Here is a 20,505-nt window from a genome sequence, read left to right as displayed (position 1 = left end):
ATAGAAGGCCTTGATTTCTAGTCCTTTTTTTTTATCATGTAAGACTGACTTAAAAAGACAAATAACTCACTCGCTCTGCTTTCCATTTTTAAAACTTTGTTTGATGTATTCAATTCTTTAGTATAGATTTTCTGCTTATGGTTTTTTATTTTCACCTTCTGTGACATTTAGCTCCACAGGTCTGTAAGTGACCTGAAGAAGTAAGTGACCACAATTAGGGGACCTTCCAAGTCCACAGTTTTAGCTCTGTCTAGTTCAAAGTCTACTAGAGAACCCTTGTCGCTTATTTGTCCCCTTGCACCAATCCGATGAGCAAATCCTGAGTTCTTAGCCTCTCACTCTGTACCTAGAAGTGACTGACTGCAGATGAAAGGCCATTCTAGAACATCCCCCCACCCCCGCAGTGCGTCTTTCCAATCCTTTCTGCTTCATCAGTTTCCAATATCTCTTAACAGCGGATGTTGTATTTTATCTGGTATTTCAACTGTTCTCTGTGGAAGTATTGATCCAGCACAAACTCTCCTATTCTACCTGGTCGTCAGGCATTTATTGTTAACACCAAAGAGTCATAGGATTACAAGGGTAGTTCTTAGCTGGGGGTCTTGGTAGGCGGCACAGTCAACTAGAGGCAGACTGCTTAAGGCTTTACCTCGTCTCTGGTCTGCCCAGCCAGGAAGGAGGCTGGGAAATGGATGGGAGTGAAACAAGGATCTGGGAGGAAGGCATCCGTTAGGCTGAGGAATGAGTACTCCAAAAGCTCAGGGGGCCTCGATAGATACTCCATCAGGTTTCTAATGATTTTGTCAGAGTGTTAATCCCCCGGGTGAGCAGCAGCATTTTGATAGCAGCAAACAGATTGTGTTCAGCCCAGATCACCCAATATGGGTGCATGCCAGTCGAAAATAATTCATCACATTTTAATGGGATCGAGAGGCCAGTCAAGGATGATTTACGTTGAAGACAAGGTGATGGGGCTCAGAGCAAGAGTCTGACACGGGCGACAGGCACCTAAGTGTGCCAAAAAGGGGCATGTTTATGTACATGGGAGTGAAAAGAAGACACTGTGTGCACAGTCTTACAGGGACACTCTCTGTTCTGTCACTGAGAACCTCCTGAATGGTCAGGTTCTGGGAATATTGAGATAGGTAAAGAAGGTGGCAGTCCTGCCCTTCAGACCCTCCCTTTTGCTGGTGGAGCTGACAAGTTGATCATGTGATGAAGAACAGCAATGCTAGGTGAAGGAAGGAAGACTCCTGCTGTGGTGGAGGCAGGAGGCAGGGACCAGGAAAGCTGGAGCCCATCTCATCCAGATGGACAGGCAGAGGGCTTTCCATGGAAAAGGAATGGGTTAAGGAAGTGAACTGCTGTAACATGCATATATGCACACCACACACACATACACACACACACCACACACACACCACACACCACACACACCCCACAAATCACACATACATACACACCCCACACACCACAAATCACACACACACCACACATTACCCCCACCACACACACACACACACACCACACATTACCCTCACCACACACACGTACACACACACACATACTACACACTGAAAATCACACACACACCACACATTACCCCTCCCCCAACACACACACACACACACACACACACACACACACACACACACACACGAGTCTGCAGAATGCCAGGAGTTTGCATGGCCTGGCCTCTACCTGCCTTCTGTCTCTAAAAATGTGCTATGGCAGCTGGGTGGTGGCACACGCTTTTAATCCCAGCACTCAGGAGGCAGAGGCAGGCAGATCTTTGTGAGTTCAAGACCAGCCTGGGCTACAAGAGCTAGTTCCAAGACAGGCTCCAAAGCCACAGAGAAATCCTGTCTCGAAAAACTAAAAAAAAAAGTGCTATGTTGTGAACATAGTTTGTTGCCTTTGAAACTCATGCTAGGGTTTAAGGTATCAGGTGAGGGACACAGTCTGGTGTTTAGGGATGGAGGTGTTTAGGGTTAAACAAGTGTGGTGTTCTCGTGACTGAATCTGGTGGCTTTATCAGAAGAGTGAAGGAGGAAATACACACTGGTTCCCTGTGTCACACCAGGAGATGCTCCTGTTCCATCTTAGGAACAGTACAAAGAGCGTCACCAGGTGAGGCTCAATCTTGGACCAACAGTGAGCACATATACCTCTTGTCTTTACAAGTTATTACTCGGAATGGTAGATCACTTTTCCCTCATATATGGAATTTAGATGTAAATGTATGTATGTATGCATGTATATAAGTGTGTATGTATGTATGCATGCATGTGTACAAGTGTGTATGTGTGGCATAAAATAGAAAGTGGACCATGAGAGAGAAAGACATTTTAAGTAGAGGAGGGGAGGAAAAGAGAGAAAAAGAATACATGTGACACAAACTCTGGACTATTTTAGGGGAAAGAAGAGGACCAACAAGGGAGGGAGGGGGAGGGCCATGGGGGAGGGGAATGAATAGCAATAAGTATAATGAGGCACATGTATGAACATGCTGTAGTGGAACTCATTACTTTTTTATGCTAACTTAAAATTTTAATAGAAAACAAAACAAAACAAATGACCTGGACCATGACATTATTCTTAGCAACAGACTAAGAGGATGTGGGACCCAGGTTTTCTTCCTGAGATACAGACCTGATGGCTCACAGCCCAGGGACTTCTTAGAGTTTCTGTAGTTGGTGAGATGCTGTGTACTGGCGTAGTGTGCTCGGTCCAGCTGCTCTCCGTCCTCCCTCATCTTCCTCTCCACCGGGTTCCACACCTCAATTTCCTGGCTTTCTGCAGCCACTCACTGCTGAGGACGGTCAGGGGCTTTCCTGCCTCTCATCCTTGTATCCCTTATCCCCAACCTGGCCTTCCTGGATGCCATCACCTGATGCTAGTCTGTCCTTTGCTCAAGATGCAGGTCGTATGAGACCTCCTTTCTAGAAACTTCTGTGATGCCCCCAGACAGGGAGAATCACCTTCCCTCTGAGCTACCTGATAACCCCCTTCAGTCAGTGTATGTCACATGTCCACAGCCCCTTTCTGTCTGGAGGTGGCTGCTCTCCATGCTCACCAGAGCAGGCTCCTTAAGGGCAAGGAGACATGTTCATCTTTGAGGTCTCCATTGCAGCTCACGGGCAACTGGGTCATTTCTTTCACTCAATATGTATTTATCGATTAGATGAATAAATGAGGATGAATTGCTTTCCAACAGTTTTGCTTTAGGTATCTCTTCTTATAATTAAAGTTCTTTTTTAAAAATGAATTTCAGGCAAAATAAAAGAAGGTAAATTTTATTTACCTTGAGAGAGAGGCTTGAGAGAGAATATGAAAATGACTTATGGGAGTGTGTAGGAGACCGGAGCAGACAGAGAAATGCCCAGGTCAGTCTCTGCTCCTCTATCCTAATGCAGGTACAGGTAGAGCTGCCTAAGCAGCCCTGGTCCTCAGGCAGCCTTCTCCTACCAGCATGTGAATGGTGTGGGGTGTTCAGGGGGCAGTTTTGGTATCCCTGAGGGACTGGGAATACCAAAATTCTCAGATGCTCAGGTAGTCTATAGAAAATGACATGTATTTGCATATAACCTACACGTATTCTTGTGTACTTCAAGCTACTGCTCGATTATTTATAATCCTAATGTAATATGTGATGTAATGTAAATACAATGTAAATGCTATGTAAATAGATGTTATGCCTCATTGTTTAGGGAATAATGATAAGAAAAAAAAGCCTGTGCATGTTCAGTTTAGATGTAACTATGGTCCATGGTCCATCACGTCTGTGGAGGGCAGAATATGTGGATACAGAGAGCAGATACTAGATAAGAATATGTGTTCCTGTGGCAGGACAGGTGGCTCAGTGGTTAGAAGTGCTTACTGCTATACAGGGCACCTGAGTTTAGTTCCCAGAACCCATGCTGGGTAGCTCACAAGTGCCTAGAACTCCAGCTCTAGGGGGATCTGACATCTCTGGCCACATGGACACCTACATCAATGTGTAGATGCCCTTGTACACACACACACACACACACCACTTTAAAAATAGTAAAAAATAAATATTTTTTTAAAAAAATGACTGAGAGTAGGCTGGGATATTTAGAGAAGGGTTCAGGCCTTCTGTAAGATACATAACTCCTCCACACATACACACACATGTATGTATCAGGCAGATCATCCTATGCCTCGTATGTATGAGGGCCCCAGGTTCAGTTCGTTCCCAGTCTCTCTCTCTCTCTCTCTCTCTCTCTCTCTCTCTCTCTCTCTCTCTCTCACACACACACACACACACACACACACACTCACTCACACACACACACACACTCACTCACACACACACACACACACACACACGTTAGTGGCTATTGTCTACCTATAATGTTCTGCATCTCATGTCTGAAAATGTCATTTTCTTTGCACCAGTGGGGTTAGCTTTTCTGTGGTCCAGCCACATGGTCTTGCAGCATGCCTCAGCCATGCCATACGGGCTCAGCCCTGCTACCCTGGCCCTCTGGTCTTGGGCTTTCATCACTAGAGCCACTGGATGTATCAGGAACAGTCTACATTTGTCTCTTCCTATTTCCAGAGTGAGGCTCAGTGTAAGCAGCCTGGCAGCCAGAGTCAGAGCCCCCACAAACCATGAACTGAATAATTGGAAACAACAGCCCCTTGTGGAGAGTGAGACCACCTTCAGAGTAGCTGCTACAGGACTTGATGGGGCCGACAGCTTTTGAATGGGGACAATGGCAGGACACCTGTGGCTTTTGCTTTCCATGGTTTCGCACTATCGGCTATGTGTCTTGTCCCCTGACTTCCCCACCAGCACAATGTTCCCAAGGTCCAGATTTAACTTTCTCTTATTTTAGTTTCAGGCCATTGCTTTTTGTAATGGTGTCCCAAGCTGCCCGAAATAATTCTCACCCTTCTTTTATGTGGCTTTGTCTCGCATATTTATGGGAAGTTATCACATCCTCACAGGCTCTGGTTCTCTAGGTCCTGCATATTACGCCCCTTTAACCCCCTCTTTATAGGTCAAGCCTTCTAATTCCTTTAATCATTTTTATTACCTTTCTTCATATTCAGTCTCCTTCTTTAGCTTCCTTTAGGATCAATAAGGCACAAACTTCACAGCGTGTTTCAAGACTGACCCAAATGGGGGCGGTCAGGGACCCCTGCTATGGGCACTCTGCCCACAGTTTTTCCTCTGATGATGCTTTTGTGAGACTCCCATGTCACCATGACCTCTACTGTTCCTGAGTCACCGCCCTGCACCTCCTCTTTGCATGGGGTGGACTTTTTATCTCCAGTGGGGAAAAGGCTGAGGAGACACCAAAGGCTCAGAAACGAAGGCTCAAACGGCTCTGGGTAGAAGGAGGCACCAAACACCGAGCGTGTTACCAGGCTCCATCGGAGACACTCATAGTCCAGTGAATTATCGCCCTCTCCTTTCAGTTAAGGAAGCCAGGGCTCCAAGAGTTAAATCGCTTTCCCCAGATCAGATAGCTAATAAGTGGCATGTGAGGAATTGGAGCTCAGGCTGTGAGCTGACCCCAGCGTATCATCTTCCTTTCCACTCTCTGTAGCCTCCTTGGAGGTGGAGAGGAGAGTCCCGTGACTGGAGCCATCGAGCTACACACAACAGAGGTGGGGACCTCCATGCTTCCTCCATCCCCACTGAACCCAGATGCAGGAAACTGATAGTTTCCTTCTTACATGGCCTGATCTGAAGAATAATTTAATCCAAGCCCTTCTCCCTTTTACTCGACTGAGATCAGCTTGTTTCCTGCCTTGTGAGTTGTGGGGCTTGTGTGTCTACAGACCTCATCTATGGCCGGAAGGATATATGTAGGCTACTGCTTCAATGTCCCCTGCTCCAGGGTGGGACAGAGCCTCTATTGTAGGCTGTTAGAGTGGCCCAGCCCTTTCTTGCCCACTCTCCATCAGGGATAAAATAAGGGGTATTTTCCTATGACACACACGGGTGTGGTTGGCTTCATGGGGACAACTCCCATCTGATCCCTTCCTGTGCTAGTGACACAGTGGCATGGGGCTGGGATTTGATGGTTGACCCGTCAAATCGAGCACAGTGGCTAGGTTTCAGTGGTAATGCTCGATAGTTGTCTTTGTTGCCTCTCAATGGGGCAGGGAGGCACCTGCCACCGTCCTGTTGTCTCCTGTCCTGCCCTGGCATAAACACCAAGGAATTCCCACCAGAAAATGCCAGGGAAGGACTTAGTTTGCCCACAGGCCAGCTGGCAGCATCAGTGACCCTCTGTAGGTGGCCAGAGAGTACCTGACCCACCAGCTCTGGGAAAGGACTCCAGCTTTGTTTCTCAGAATCACCTGCCTTTCCTCCCAACTGTTGTTACTGTATTGGTCTTCGTGCTGGGCACTGGGGACACAGAACTGTGTTCAAGGTGATACATGGGTAGATTGTGATAGGACGGACTTATAGCATGGACCTAGGGTCCCGGCACCCAACAGCCTCGGACAGCCATAGTGGAGACAGGAATGGTTTTTGAGAGAGATATAGTTGGTGATGAGTTTAAGAACTGGTCAGATGAACCAGAAGGCTGCTTCTTTTGGTTCTGGGACATGGAGATGCATCTGGTGGGGAAGCCAACCCCGGTTCCTGTGTGCTGCAGTAGGAAGCCTGAAGAGGGACTTCAAGGAAAGAGGGTGTCTCAGCCATTGACATTTTAGGTGAATCGGCCAATGGTAAAATGGAGGTCACACTTGAGGGGGATACAGCTTTAAACAGAGATCAATTAAGAAACTTTAGGGATAGCCTATCAATCCACCCACCCACCCATCGATACCTTCAGTGAATACTTGCAGAGCTGAGCAGTAGCGTGGACTGGGTACTTACTTGGTCACAGAAATGCACAAGAAAGCCTGTGACATCCAGCACTGACACTGGAGTGGTGGAGAAGCCCCATGGGGCAGGTAGAGGAAGGGAGGTGAGCTGGAAGGTCTTTTGGCTCTCACAATAGCAGGGTTTGATCACTGTATGGACAGAAAGATGTTAGGCACAAAGGAGAAGGTGCTTAGAGGTCTCATTTCCCTTCTGGATGATCCAGAGTCCAGGTCAGGAGGGGCTTCATCGGCAGTTTTACTACCCCCATCGGATGTGCAAGCTAAGGGGAAACCGTGTGCTTTCCAGGCAGACAAACTGGTCAGGATCTTTCCCATCTCTTCCCTACGACTTCCCCTGCCTTGCTGTAAAACCTCTGGCGCTGTCTCTGGCTGATGGAGTGGCTCTCCACTGAGGTGGTCATTCAGCAGGGCACCAACGGTGAGTGTCACTGTGATGACTGCTACAGCATTCCACGGACATCTCAGCAAGACAGTAGCAGGCAGCTGATGGAGAGGTCTGGAGCAGGAGACAGGTTTGGGGCTGGGGGAGGATTGGCATCTTCAGCAACAGGAAGCCTGAGTGCAGACCAAATGAGCGGGGAACGGTAGCTGAATATCAAGCCACCTGGCTCCTTGCACTCTTTACATGCTGTGACCTCCTGGGTTCCTTCTCCCGCCTCTGAGCCTTGGGAGCCCTCATCTCTAAAATGAGATCAGACCAGATCAGTGGTCTCCACACTTATTTGTAGTAAAGTGTTTTGTTAAAATAACAGGAAGAATTCTCAGCTTTAAAGAGCTGAGCGTCTCTGGGGGAAGCGGAGTGTCTTCGGCGACATGGAGACCTTCCTTCTCTGCTCCCAGCCGTGGCCATCGAGGCTTTGGGTACCAGAGGTGGAGATGGTACCTCAGGCCACATGCCACAGGGGATGTGGGAGCCAGCACCGCCTTTAGAAGGTTCCGCCTACCAAAGCTCTGCAACACTTTCATCTTTCAGGAGTCTAATTAAAATTCCAGCCCTTTAATTTGCTTCCCTTTAAAAAAGAAAGGACAGGACTAGCAGCACAGACCATAAAACATTGCAGCCCGTGACTTGTCTCCATTAGCTCTGGCAGTTCTGGCTCCTTCCAGGTTCTCATCCTCTGGCTTCATCATGGGAACTCCATTATTGCCTTTCCCCCTTCAGAGCATTTAAGAAGATATTAAAAAACACTCAGAGCCTCCGCTGAAACTGGGCCTGATGCTTCTTACTCATTTTGAAGGCCAACATGTCTGATGATCACACTCCAAAGGAAAGGACTATAAGGCACTCTAGGCCTCAATCTGGGAGCCCTGGGGCTCGAGAATGCGAGCCAGACTAGTTCCAACCTGCTTTCCCCACATCCCGCCCTGGGTGAGGTGTTGTAAGCAGGCCAAGGGCTGTCAGCAGCTCCTAGCAGGTATGCACACTCCTTTGACCTTGTCATCCACAAAGTTCACAATCCGGAGTGGAGTGAGAGTTATGAAAAGCAGTCTCTTATGCTCTAAGTATGTGTTCCTTTTTGTTTAATATTGCATTCCTAGCTACCTCGGCTGCCTGAGGTCATGGACCTCAGCTTGGGCATACCTGTGAGAGCCAAAGCGCCCTGATTGCGGCTCCTCATGGAGCCATTCTGCCATTCATTCCAGTCTTCGGGGCTGCCAGTCTTTGTCCCACCCAGTTCTGACTCTGCCTCTGGCCCGCGTCACCTGATTCACATCTTGAAGCGCCTTTTGTGGCTTGCTGAGGGATTGTTTTGAAGACATCCATCTGACCCAGGTTCTGGGGAGAGAGTCACTCTGAATCCCCGAGGAGTCAGGGAGACCTCTCTGCATACTTAGACATCAGCTCTTCAGCAGCAAGGGCACTCACGGCCATGCTTGTTAGAACTTTCAATTATGCAGAAGAGAGGGACAGGTCAATCTGTGGGGTCTGGCTTCTCCACCGTCTCCCAAGCTGGAAAGCCATCCCTGACAGGAGGCAGGGACAACTCTGCTGTCTCAGCCTCGTTAGCCTGGCGGAAGGCCTGAGGTGAGCTGAGGCAAGCTGTAGGAGGCTGACACCCTTGCGGCTGAGGTGAGCTGCAGTGCCATTAGTGGGGTAACCTGGCTGGACATTGGTCAGCTTCGCAGACAGCCTGGCAGGTTGGCAAATGGAGCCACCTCAGGGACTCCGTGGATCTGGTGTTTGGAGGTAACAGGATGAGAATGGGCTTCAGGGACCCAGGCCACTCCCAGAGATCTTTTCTGTGGACCAAAAGAAGCAGAGCACAGGGTTCTCACAAGCCTCTCCTGTGGCCACAGAGGCCTTTTCTGCTATGCTGCTCTCCCTTCCTAATAGAGGGATCTAGGCTGTCTGTCTTGGCAAAATGGGGCAGTGGCCTGGGAGTGCCTCCGAGACTTGTCCTAGAAGTGACAATAGAGCTAACAAGCACTAATTGACTATTGATGCTGCAGGCTAATGAACCCTGGGAGTGCAGAGAGAATGGAACAATCTCTGCAGGGGCTGAGTCTGAACACATCTGTGCCAAGCGTGTCTGCCCCAGTGGCAGCCAGGGACCTTGCATCACGTACTCACAGTTCTGCAGAATGGGGGGGATCCCCCGAGTGTCAGGCTGGAAAGAAACCCCAGACTAATGAGCTCCAGTCCACTCACTTCACAGGGGGAGGAAACTGAGGCCCAGGAAGGAAGGAAATGGGCTCCCTTAATATCACAAAGGTGGTTGTTGTTGGAGTCAAGGTCAGAGGTGCAGTTTGAGAGAGACAAATCTCTGGTTGGTGTGTGGTACCCTACCAGGATGGAAGGTCTATCCTGGTCTGACATTCTTAGGACCTAGTGACAGGTATCCCAGTATGTTGGAATGAAAGTGACCAAAGAGAACTGTTCTCCTGTACCTGGACTCTCAGGAGAAGTGGAGCTGAGCAACCTTTTGAACAAGATTGTTCTAGAGAGAAGGGTCAGGGGAGATTCTGGTGGAGGAAAGAGCTGAGCTCACATGAGACCCAAGGTCAGAGAGTGGAGGTTGGAGGGGTGACCTGGAGCCTGTGTCTGCCATGGAGTCCAGGCACAGTCTGGGGGGACAGTGGGAGTCAATGCAGAGGAGACAGTGGCTTTCTGATGTCCTTTGGGAGAGGACAGGGGTGGCCTAGTGGCTGGGAAAGGCCTGGAGGAAGGTCTAGGGGATGTCAGGGGTCTGCTCGCAGCAGGGGTGACAGGTGAGGGCAGGCAAGGGAAATCAGGAGCCGAGGAGAGGCCCCATTCCACAGTGCCAATACAGACTCTGCTCTTCAGACCGTCATGCCACTCACCTTCCCCACTCCTGGTTCTCAGAAGCCATTAGACACTTTGAGGTCTGCCTGTTTTATGTTAAAGACCAAGGGAGGAGGAGGGGTTGTGGTAAACTGATCCCACATCTAGCACCCTGGGACAGATCCTCATCCAGGGTCCTCACTGCCGTACCCATCCCTGTCCCTTCTCTTCCAAACTGCTTTCCTTTCCATCCCTGGTTGTACAGCTTCGTATCATCCAGGGCCACCCTGCCTTCTGTTCTTGAAGAAAGACCTGCTTAAGCCTGGAGGTACTGTGTTGGCTGTGGGGAACAGTGATGGACAGCCCGAGGTAGCAGCAAATTCCCCATCATGATATCTATAGCCACAGCATCTGAGCTAGGGAAGTGGACTCTGGACTCTTCCCTTTTAACATCTGCACAGCACGGTCACAAAGCACTCAGTGTCCTGACTTGTGGGAAGGTGATAGTTACTGATCTCTTCTCATCCTCTGGATGTAGTCTATATTGGTCCTGTGTATGGGTTTGAGGTTCTCCATCCTTTCTGAGAAGGGTAGGGATAGTTCGAGAAGGTCTCTGTGGAAGGTCTCCGCTCCTCCCTGGTCCTTCTCATATCTGCTTCTACTCCTCCCCCATCCCCCTTCTATCCAAAGCCACGGTTTCTCCATTTCATGTTCCGGGAACTAGGGTTGGAGGTGGTTTGGTTCTGTATGGTCCCAGTGAGTTCTATTATCAGTCCATAGTTAGCACTCCTTGCCATACAAAAAGAAGAGCAGTCCTAGTCAGTTCCAGAAAGACTGCCTGCCTATGGGAACCACAGCCCCCTGCTGGGTCTCACTCCTTAAATTTCCTGTTACCATGGCATGAGTGTGAGGCCAGCTGTTTCAGTCCATTATAGTTGCATGTGATTTTCTGCCCAGATACCAAGGCATGGTCAGTGTACTGTTCATCAGCCAGACACTGTGGGTGTGGAAAGGAAAAGTGGAAGATCCCAGCACACAAACCCATCATCTCCCTTTTATCCCTTTAAGTCCTATTGGGGAAGTGTTTATAGAGCTGAGAAAATGAGGTACAAAGAGACAGCATTGCTAAGGGCCTTTGTAAATCATCGTTGGCCAATAAAACTTTGTGTCATGGTGGAAATGTCTGCTTCAGGAAGTAGTGGGCCACACACAGCATCCAGGAATGAATGTGTGTGTGTGGGGGGGTGCACAACCTAGCTGACATTTTAACGCTATTTTGATTTAACTTTAAAAAGTCAGCTGTGCCTAGTGGCCACTCCATGGACAGTACAATTAATTCTAAGTAGTCAAATCTGTATTCCAAGCCAAGTCCTCCGAATCAAAGTCGGGCTCTTCTGTCATCCCTTTACTCCTCAAGAAGGTTGTGGAATGTTCTAAAGGGAGCTGGGTTGGCTTGAGTATATGTGTGTTTGGAAAGTAAGGTCAAAGGTGGTGATGTGTAGGACTGTGTCCCTCTTAAATTCTGGTCCTTATTAGCTAGTTTGCAAGTCCTGTAACATGTCTCATGCCTTCTCCGTCTACTGTCAGCCCAGCCCAGGCTGTGGGGGAGGAGGGATGAGGTGCCTATAATACGTGATCACCCATAAATCCCACTACTTGTCTGTTTCCTTTGGGATGTTTTCCCTAAACACTTCAAACCCTCTGAAATACTGTTCTTATAAACTTCCTGCAGACTTGGAATGTATCTCCTGTTATTGTCAGTATTTCAGTGATGTCTGTGTCCTGTCTCTTTCCTGCAGGTGAATGATGACACATTCTATTTCCTTTTCCTGGTAGGGATGGGACAAGATGGCATGAAAGATTGTTCTTGTAACACCAGAGCCTGGAATGATGCCAAGGAAACTGTAGTACTTCGATAAAAGGCTGTTTAATAACTGAATGGTTGAAGTTAGAATCACACAGTCTCTGTTCAGGTTTCAGAGTTTCTGACCATACTAGGTCTGTAGCCAAGGGCCAAATGTGAAGCTGTTGGAAACCCAATTTGTTCATCTGTCAAGTGTGATGACCGTACTTTTGTGTTCTCATGAGAACTGAAAGAGATTAATAACTGTAGATGTCTTTGTACAGTCATGGATGCTTATTACATGGTAGTGTTCCTTGCATTTCTTCTGCTGTTGTGAACTTGGCTTATCCTCTGGACTGTGCTCCTCTAAGTGGGGGTGGGGTGTTGTACCGCCAATGCACTCCACTGTGCTTACATGATGTCCTGAATATATCAGATTCTTGGGAATGTATTAGATTTATTGCTTGCTGGGTACCTCTGGTCCCAGCTCAGGAGATATGATGGAGTGAAGGCCAACAGGGAGCATTTGTGGGTGACAAGCTTAGAGGGGTCACAGCCTCTAGCTCAGGTAAGAAGCCTGCTGGTAATTTGCAGAAAATCTCACAGCTCTTCCCAGGGGGCATCTAAGTTCTTGAGATTGCAGAGCTGTCCTGTATCATCTTCCAGCTGAAAGAGAAGTCCCCTTTGCCTATTTATTCACTGGTGTGTCGGGGTAACTCATTGTGTGGGGCAGGCGTGTGTTATGGGGCAGGCATATGGTGTGGGGCAGATGTGTGATGTGGGGCAAGTATGTGTTTGGGGCAGGTGTGTGGTATGGGGCAGGCACATGGTATAGGGCAGATGTGTGATGTGAGGCAGGGCTGTGGTATGGGGCAGGTGTGCGGTGTGGGGCACTCTTCCAAGTGAAGAACCTGAGATTTCCCTCCATTTAATCAGGTTTTGTTTGTTTGTTTGAGACAGAATCTCATTCTGTAGCCCAGGGTTGCCTCTGCCTTGTGATAATCCTCTTGTCTATAGACACAGCCTCTACTCCCAACTTTTAGCCAGGTCTTTAATTCCTTTCAGCACTGTTTTCTGGTTTTAGTGTGTGTTTTATCTTTGTGGTTAATTTTTTCCTAGAAATTTTATTCTTTTTATATTGCACTTTTATATAATATGCTATTATAAGTGTATGTGCTTTCTTAAGCCAATGCGTGTGTGTATGTGTGTGTGTGTGTATGTGTGTGTGTATCTGTATCTGTCATCAGCAAAATAAGAAAGTCGCACCTGTACCTTACATCATTCCATATATAAAAATCAGCTCAAACTAGATTAGAAAAATCTAACATAGCATTTAAAACTATACAGCTATGAGTAGAAAACATGGGTCAAATCCTCATGAAGATGGCTGATGTGCTACTCATGTGTTCTTCCTGTGTAACGAACCACCCGATGAATGCAGCTAGCAGAAGGAAGGGCCTCCTTTGGTTCAGGATTTGCAGGGTTTGTCAGTCAGAGAGGGTAAGGTGTGGCAGCCACAGGAGGCAGGTGGTTACATTGTGTCTCCAGTCACAAAGTAAGAAGTGACAACTGATGCTCAGCCAGCTCCCCTCTGTCCTTTGTATTCACTCTAGGATTCCAGCCCATGGCATGATGCTACCTATATTTAGGGTGTGTCTTTTTTTCCTCTCTGAAAACTGTCATGGACTTGCCCAGAAGTGTGTCTCCTGAGTGGTTCTGAGTCTAGTCAAGTGTCAGTGAAGGTGACTGGTGACTGTAAGAAACACTGAAACTATTACCTTATAAAGAGGGAAGGCTTACCTTGATTCATAATGTGAGGGGTTTCAACCCACCTATCTGGAAGACCCATTGCTTTTAGATATGCCCTTTTGCAGGCACGTCCTTGGTGGCCTGAAGCCTTGACAGTGGGCACTAGGTCATCAAATTCCTTCTACCTCCCAATAGTACCACACCGAGGACTATCCATTTAGCACATGGCATGCACTGCCGATCAAACACACCAGGGAATTCTCAGAGTTTTCGCCTAAAGCAAGGTCACCAAAGCAGAAGTCCAGGGACTGCCTGTTAACTTAAAACCTCCATGTAGCAAAAGCCATTATCCAGGATGTGTAAAGAAAACCTACAGAATGGAAAAAAATATTTGCAATCATATATTTGATAAGGCTTTGTGAATCAGAAAGCATAAAGAACCCGTACAACTCAACTACAGGGAACTAAACACTCCGATTGTAACAGAGTGTAGATTTGAATAGACATTTTCCTAAAGAATATAGCCAAATGACCAAGGAGCACCTGAGAAAATGTTCAGTTTCATTGATCCTTAAGGAAATGCAAATCAAATCTGTAATGAGATAACCACTTTATGCTCACCAGGATGGTCGCCTATGAAGAGTAAAGACTAAAATTAAAAACACCCAGCAAAATAGCAGGTGCTAGGAAGGGCGTGTGGAAGTGGGGATTTTATTCTTTCTCTGGTGGGAAGGTAAAATGGTGCAGCCACTGTGAAAAGTGACTTGCTACCTCCTCCAAAAGCTAAACATGTAATTACCATGTGGGCCGACGACTCCGTTCCTCATTCTCTAAGAGAAGCAAAACCAGCTGTCCATACAGAAACTTATACAAGCGTTTAAAATGGCATTATGCAGAACAGCCAAAGCATGGGGACATCCCAAATATCAGTCAACAGATGAATGCATGAGCAGTTGCAGTTAGTTCATAGAATAGAATATTATTTAGGTGTAAAAAGGAATAGAATTACTGATTGAAATTAGAATTTGGGTGAACCTCAAAAATACATTACACAAGGGAAATTACAAAGGAGCACATATGGTGCGATTCCTTTGCATGAAACACACAGAACTGGAGAGAGAGAAAGAGAGAGAGAGAGAGACAGACAGACAGACAGACAGACAGACAGAGACAGACAGAGACAGACAGAGACAGAGAGACAGAGACAGACAGACAGGTAAGAGACAGAGAGAGAAAGAGACAGAGAGGAAACAGAGAGCAGAATAGTTGTTGCCAGGGACAGAGGGAGGAAGGGGTAGGAGTAATCTCCTAAAGGGCATGAATGTTCTTCTGAGATAGTGAAAAAGTTTTGAAGCTACAGAGAGTGGTGGTCACACAACACAGCATATACACAGTGCTGCTGAATTCTACATGAACATGTAAACATGCACTACAGCATTGCAAAAATTAAAAACTAATGTTTCAATCAAAACTAAATCAGGGCCCATGATGAGATGACTCAGCAAGCAACGGCTACCAAACCTGATGACCTGAATGCATCCTGGGACTCACATGGCAGTGGAGAACTGACTGCTGCAAGTCGTCTTCCTGCTTTACATGTCCACCATGTTGTGACACTCCCTGCCCCTATGCTAGTACACACATTAAATCAGTCAACCAACTAACTAACCAATCAACTAATCAAACGGAGGCCAGGTAGATGACTATTGGGAGAGTGCTTACTATGAAAGCGTGAGGACCCGAGTCCAGCACCCAAATAAAAGGTGGGTGTAGTGATGTTCCCCTGTAATCCCTGCTCTGAGAAAGTGGAGGTCCCCAGAGTTTACTGACCAGCAAGTCTAGCTGAATCTGGCAATCCCAGAGGACTCCTTCCTAATGTCCAGCCTGTCCTTAGCTTTCCCATGGACACTCAGTAGCCACCATGACAAGTTCATTTGGCATCTGCTCAGGGGAGACAGAAGAGCCTCTTCTACTGTCTACAAGAATCTTGTGGTTTGTCCTATAATCCAGGAAGCACCAAGGACTCTAGGCCAAGGTGTCCAATACATGGCACATGGGTTACACAGGGCCCATGATTAGAATGAGTACAGCCCGACACAAAATCACAAACTCACTGGAAGTATTATGAGATTTTTTTCCTATATTTTTTATAACTTGACTGTGTGGTTGGTTCTAGGACATGTACCTTGCAAATGACAATGCCGTGTTATAATGTCACACACGGTATGCATGCATGTATGCTTTTGCAACCTGCAGGACACCCTGTTTTAGACTGAGACTGAGTTCTTCAGAGACTTCTTAGTAACAAGTTTTATCATTTATACTCCTCAGGGAAAGTCCTCTCTGGCCAACATTTAGTTCTGGTTCTTATCTCCTGACTGAATGGACCTCAGCATTGTGTCCACCACCCTTCTTCCCAGCTCCCATACTTCTTTCGTAATGATGGGTTAGTTGGCTTGCGTGGGAATATACACCTGTGGATACAGATGTACAGGGTGGGAACCACTTTTCAGCCTGCCCTTGGTCCATCCCTTTCTTCAGGACCAGAGAACTCACATGGAGCTTGTGGAGAAGCCGCAGAGGAGAACGTGGTGGACAGCTAGCTACACTGTTGATGATGCATTGTATGTTCTGAGGCTTCCAACCATGGGGCATTCCCAAAAGGTGTGCTGTAGATTCCCATTCCACAGACCACTCACCCTGCTGTGGCCTTTGTCACATAGGACATATAGGTCATCTACCTATTCCATGCAGTGTCAGAGATCCCGGGGTGTTGTGTCTAGGGGTGGCAAGGAGCCCCTACCCACTTCCTTGTTCCCTACCAGCCCTGTCTGTCACTGTCCTGATTTCAGGTCTTGTTCTGTAGGCACGAGCTCCTGGGTGGCCATGACTCCTCTCAGTACTGTTCTTTGTTGCCATTACCATGTTGTACAAGGTGTTGACATCTGCATCACAGTGCTGTCATCTGACAGTGACAGGCCTCATGAAAGGAATCTGCACCTACAGATCTGCTCTGACTCTGGCAAAGATCCTAGAGCACCGGACTGCTCCTGGGAAAGCCCTGTAGAGCCTTTTGTCTTCATCAGCTCTAAGCTACCAGGCTGCAACAACCTTCAAGGAGAGGGCTCTCAGAGGGGTCCTTCAGAGTGAGGCCCACTTGCAGAGACCTGGAGATGCGGGGGGCGAGGTGGAAGGGGAAGAGACAAGACCCTAGGGAATGATGGGAGGGCTCTTGTACATGAGTTAGACTTCATGCCCGGGACCAGAGCCACAAGGGAGGTCTGAATCTGTCATCTTTTTGCCTGAGACCCACAGCTCTGGCCAGCAGCCTGCAAGTACAGCTATTCTGCTGGAAATAAAGCTAGAGGAAGTACCTGCCAGTGTAGCTGATTCTACTGGGATCTTTGTCCTCAGGGGCACCCACACCTTTTTCTTTCTCCATGGGACCACGTGGCTCTGACAGTAAGTGTCCCCTTTGGTGGCAGGCTGGCAAATGTGAGGGTGGCCCAGCTTGTAACCAAGTCAGTTGCCTATGACAGTGCATCAGCACATCCCAAACTGTCAAGGTGGCATAACAGTTGCTGGTGCTTTAGTGCACACATCTTCAGTTTGTCGAGGTTCGCTGGGGAAGGTTCTAGGCACATCTGGAACCATCAGTTGGGATGGCTGGAAGAGCTCCTCCAAGACAGCTCACTTGTATATTGGGCTGAAGTACTCAGTATGAGCTGGGGCCTCTGCCAGAACCAGAGCCTGAGACCCTCTCTTTGTGGCTCTGTGTCAGTTTCCAGGCTAAAGCTGGAGAAACTCAAAATGACCCATCAGGATGTGGCCTTGTCTCTTAGGACTGAGCTAGCAGAAGTCATATAGGATCATCCAGATCAAGATGTCCAGCCTTACTTTTATTATAATTAATTGATTTTATCACTTATATCCATGTGTATGTAAGTGTGTGCAAGCACATGGGTATCACATGTGTGTGGAAGCCAGAGGACAGCCCCGAGTGTCATCCTCAGCGAAACCATACCAAGACCACAGGCTGAGAGGCAGCATTGTGGTTATTTGGAGAAAACACAGCCAATGAGGAAGGATGGCTGTATTTGGATGTCACCATGCCCTGAGCCCTAAGGGAATTCTTTTTTGGAGTGGACATAGGCTCATTGATGAGGGATGGGTTTTCTGCAGGCACAGGGAAGGATCCTAACCTGGGCTTCTTGACTTGCTCTGTGTGTGGGGAAGTGGCCAAGGTTTTGATCTGCTACTTTGACATATGTTAGGAAGCCCACAGTTGTACTTGCTGAATCTCTTCTTCCCTCCCTTAGCTCAGCTCCAGCACACATCCCAGTGATGGAGAAGCCTCATGGGGATGGGGGGCAGAAAGATCGGCCCTGGGCAGCCTGGCAGAGACAGGATACACACAGGGTTTGAAGTGTCAGCCTGGCAGCCAGTAAGGTGGCTGGTGTGGGTTTTTTTTTCAGTTTGAATCTCCAGGGCCACATGGGGAAGATGCCCTCAGCCTGGGGCTCCTGAAGGGACGAAAGCAGGCTCTGGAGGCAGCTGCTTGTTGTGGTAATGAAGCTGCCCTGCTAAAGGTTAATTGTCCTCAGCTGTGTGGGGCTGAAAGCGGTTGCTGAGATCGGCTGTCCTCATATTCTGTGGCAGCCTTTCCATTGCTGAGACCTGCTGCTGGGGGCACAGAGAGTGCTGCCCACAGATGTTCCTCTCCCAGCCGCCGCCCCGCTGTGCATCTGTGGGACTCCTGCAAGCCAGCTGGTTCCTTGCTAATGGCTGAGAGCCTGAGAAAGCTCTAAGTTGTCACCTTTACCTGTTCTGCCCTGTGGACATTTATAAAAACCAGGAGCTTGGAGACACTCTGTGTGGACAGGAGGTATAGAAATAGTCCTGCGGGGAGCCCACCAGCTCGGGAATTCAATTCCTCCTAAGCCACCGTCTTCAAAGAGAGGTCCAAGGATCACCTATGCAGCGTCTTACCTGACTTATTAAACATGCAGACTTCAGGCCCACTGAGTTGCCAATGTCTGAGTCAGTTCTCTGCATTTTAACAGGCACCCCGGAGTTTGAAGCTTAGGGCTCATCCCATGAACCACGCTTCCCTTTGTCTCTCTGAAGCACCTCCTTTATGGCACTGGCTGCATTTGATGCTGGAGATGTGAGGATAAATAAGACAAGGATCAGCCAGGGAGGAGATAATTGTTTCCAGAAATTCTTGCACTAAACTAAACTGTGCTTTCTGAAAAAAGGGAAAGAAAGAAAAGAAAAAAGAAAGGAAGGAAGAAAGAAAAGTGTGGGGAGGTATGGTGGGAAGGTTGATTCACTTCCACCAACTCTTCTCACCTTCCAGGATTTGGGACTTTCTTTCTAAGGGATTCTCTGCAAATGCTGTCTAGCTTATAGAAAATGAAAGGTCATTTGGACAGGAGCCCTGGGAACGTGATGCCATCTGGTTTGGCAGTGTGAGATTTTAATAACAACCGTACTTTAGTTTCACATGACCCCTCTGACTAGCCCTGCAAATAGACAGATCTATAAGTATTGGTTGCTTGCACAGAATGCTTTGGACAGCTGTTCACCCATTTCCCAAAGCCCCTTCCTTTGCAGTTTTCTGATTATGCAAAACAAACCTCAGTTTTTCTTTACAAAGTAGAGTATGGGCTGGGGAGCCAGCACACTTGGTAAAGTGCGTGCTGCGTACAGGCGTGAAGCCCTGAGTTCCTCCCCCGGAGCTCATGAGAAAAACCTGGGCATGTAGTGCACACCATAATCCCAGAGCTGGGGAGGTGGAGACCCGGTGATCCCTTGGGGTCATTGGCCAACATAGCCTGATTGGTGAGCTTTAGGCCAGGGAGAGAGCTTGTCTCAAAAAATAAGGTAGACCATGCCTGAAGCTTAGTTTGAAGCTTAGGGCTCTTCCCATGAACCACACTTCCCTTTGTCTCAGCTCAGAATAAACGCAGAATAAAGCAAGTGACGTCAGAGTCCCGTCTCAGCTGCCTGTGAGACTCCCTGTGTGCCCCTCTGACTCTGTCTTCCCATCTGTCATGTTAGTTGTCCTACTATGTGTCTCATGAAATCTGACGCCTAAGGCAGATGAGGGTCTTTGGGAAGGAAAAAGCAGCCGAGGCATGCAAAGTATTATGGTTAATAACAAGACCTCGGTACCCTGGCTTCTGACGTGTGTCTGTGTCTCAGCTGAAAGGAGGTGAAGGAGAAGCCAAATGGTGTGATTGACCCTGTGTCCCATCTTAAATCAGGAGTCTGCAAATATGGGTTTCCAGAATTCCAATTAATCCTTATAGAAAGTCGGAGAAATAGGTAAGACAGATGTTATCGGTACAGTGAGGAGATTGGACTAGATAGTTTCTGGGGCCTCTTCCAGCTCTCAAATTGAATGATTCTGTTGTTTGCCAGATGAGAAAACGGAATTGGACTGAACTGACGTGCTGGGAGAAAGGAGGAGGTGGCTCAGACCACGTGATCTCTACTGACATGAGTTGAGTGTCTGTGGGTCCCCTGGCCTCACCTCATCCTGACCTGCTTTGCCGCCACCTCCCTCTGGGTCTTCATTAGCTGAGTTTGACCTTCTGTGTGGACAGATCGGTCCCTTTTCTCCAGAGCCCTGTCACTCACAATAGAGTGTTTTTGCATAGGTTTGGATATTGGGGCAGTTGCTGTGTGTGAGCTCTTTCTCCACGGAGGACAGGTCACCACCGGATTGTCCTCAGTGGCACGGAGGCTTAGCCAGCCATGGAGCCTTGCCCACTTATGCCTGGCTCCG

The 20,505-nt window shown here is 48.0% G+C and overlaps 1 protein-coding gene across 2 annotated transcripts in view; it reads left to right on the top strand.

Moving 5' to 3' along the window:
* The window catches only part of Grik4 (glutamate ionotropic receptor kainate type subunit 4), a 417,441-nt gene that overhangs the window by 157,404 nt on the left and 239,532 nt on the right, over positions 1–20,505 (top strand). The window lies entirely within an intron of this gene.

This window comes from Mesocricetus auratus, unplaced genomic scaffold (assembly GCF_017639785.1).
Source record: "Mesocricetus auratus isolate SY011 unplaced genomic scaffold, BCM_Maur_2.0 Super-Scaffold_100022, whole genome shotgun sequence".
In the NCBI taxonomy this organism is placed as follows: domain Eukaryota; kingdom Metazoa; phylum Chordata; class Mammalia; order Rodentia; family Cricetidae; genus Mesocricetus; species Mesocricetus auratus.
The sequence above is the reverse complement of the archived record's forward strand: the minus strand, read 5'-3'. Positions and strand labels throughout refer to the sequence as shown.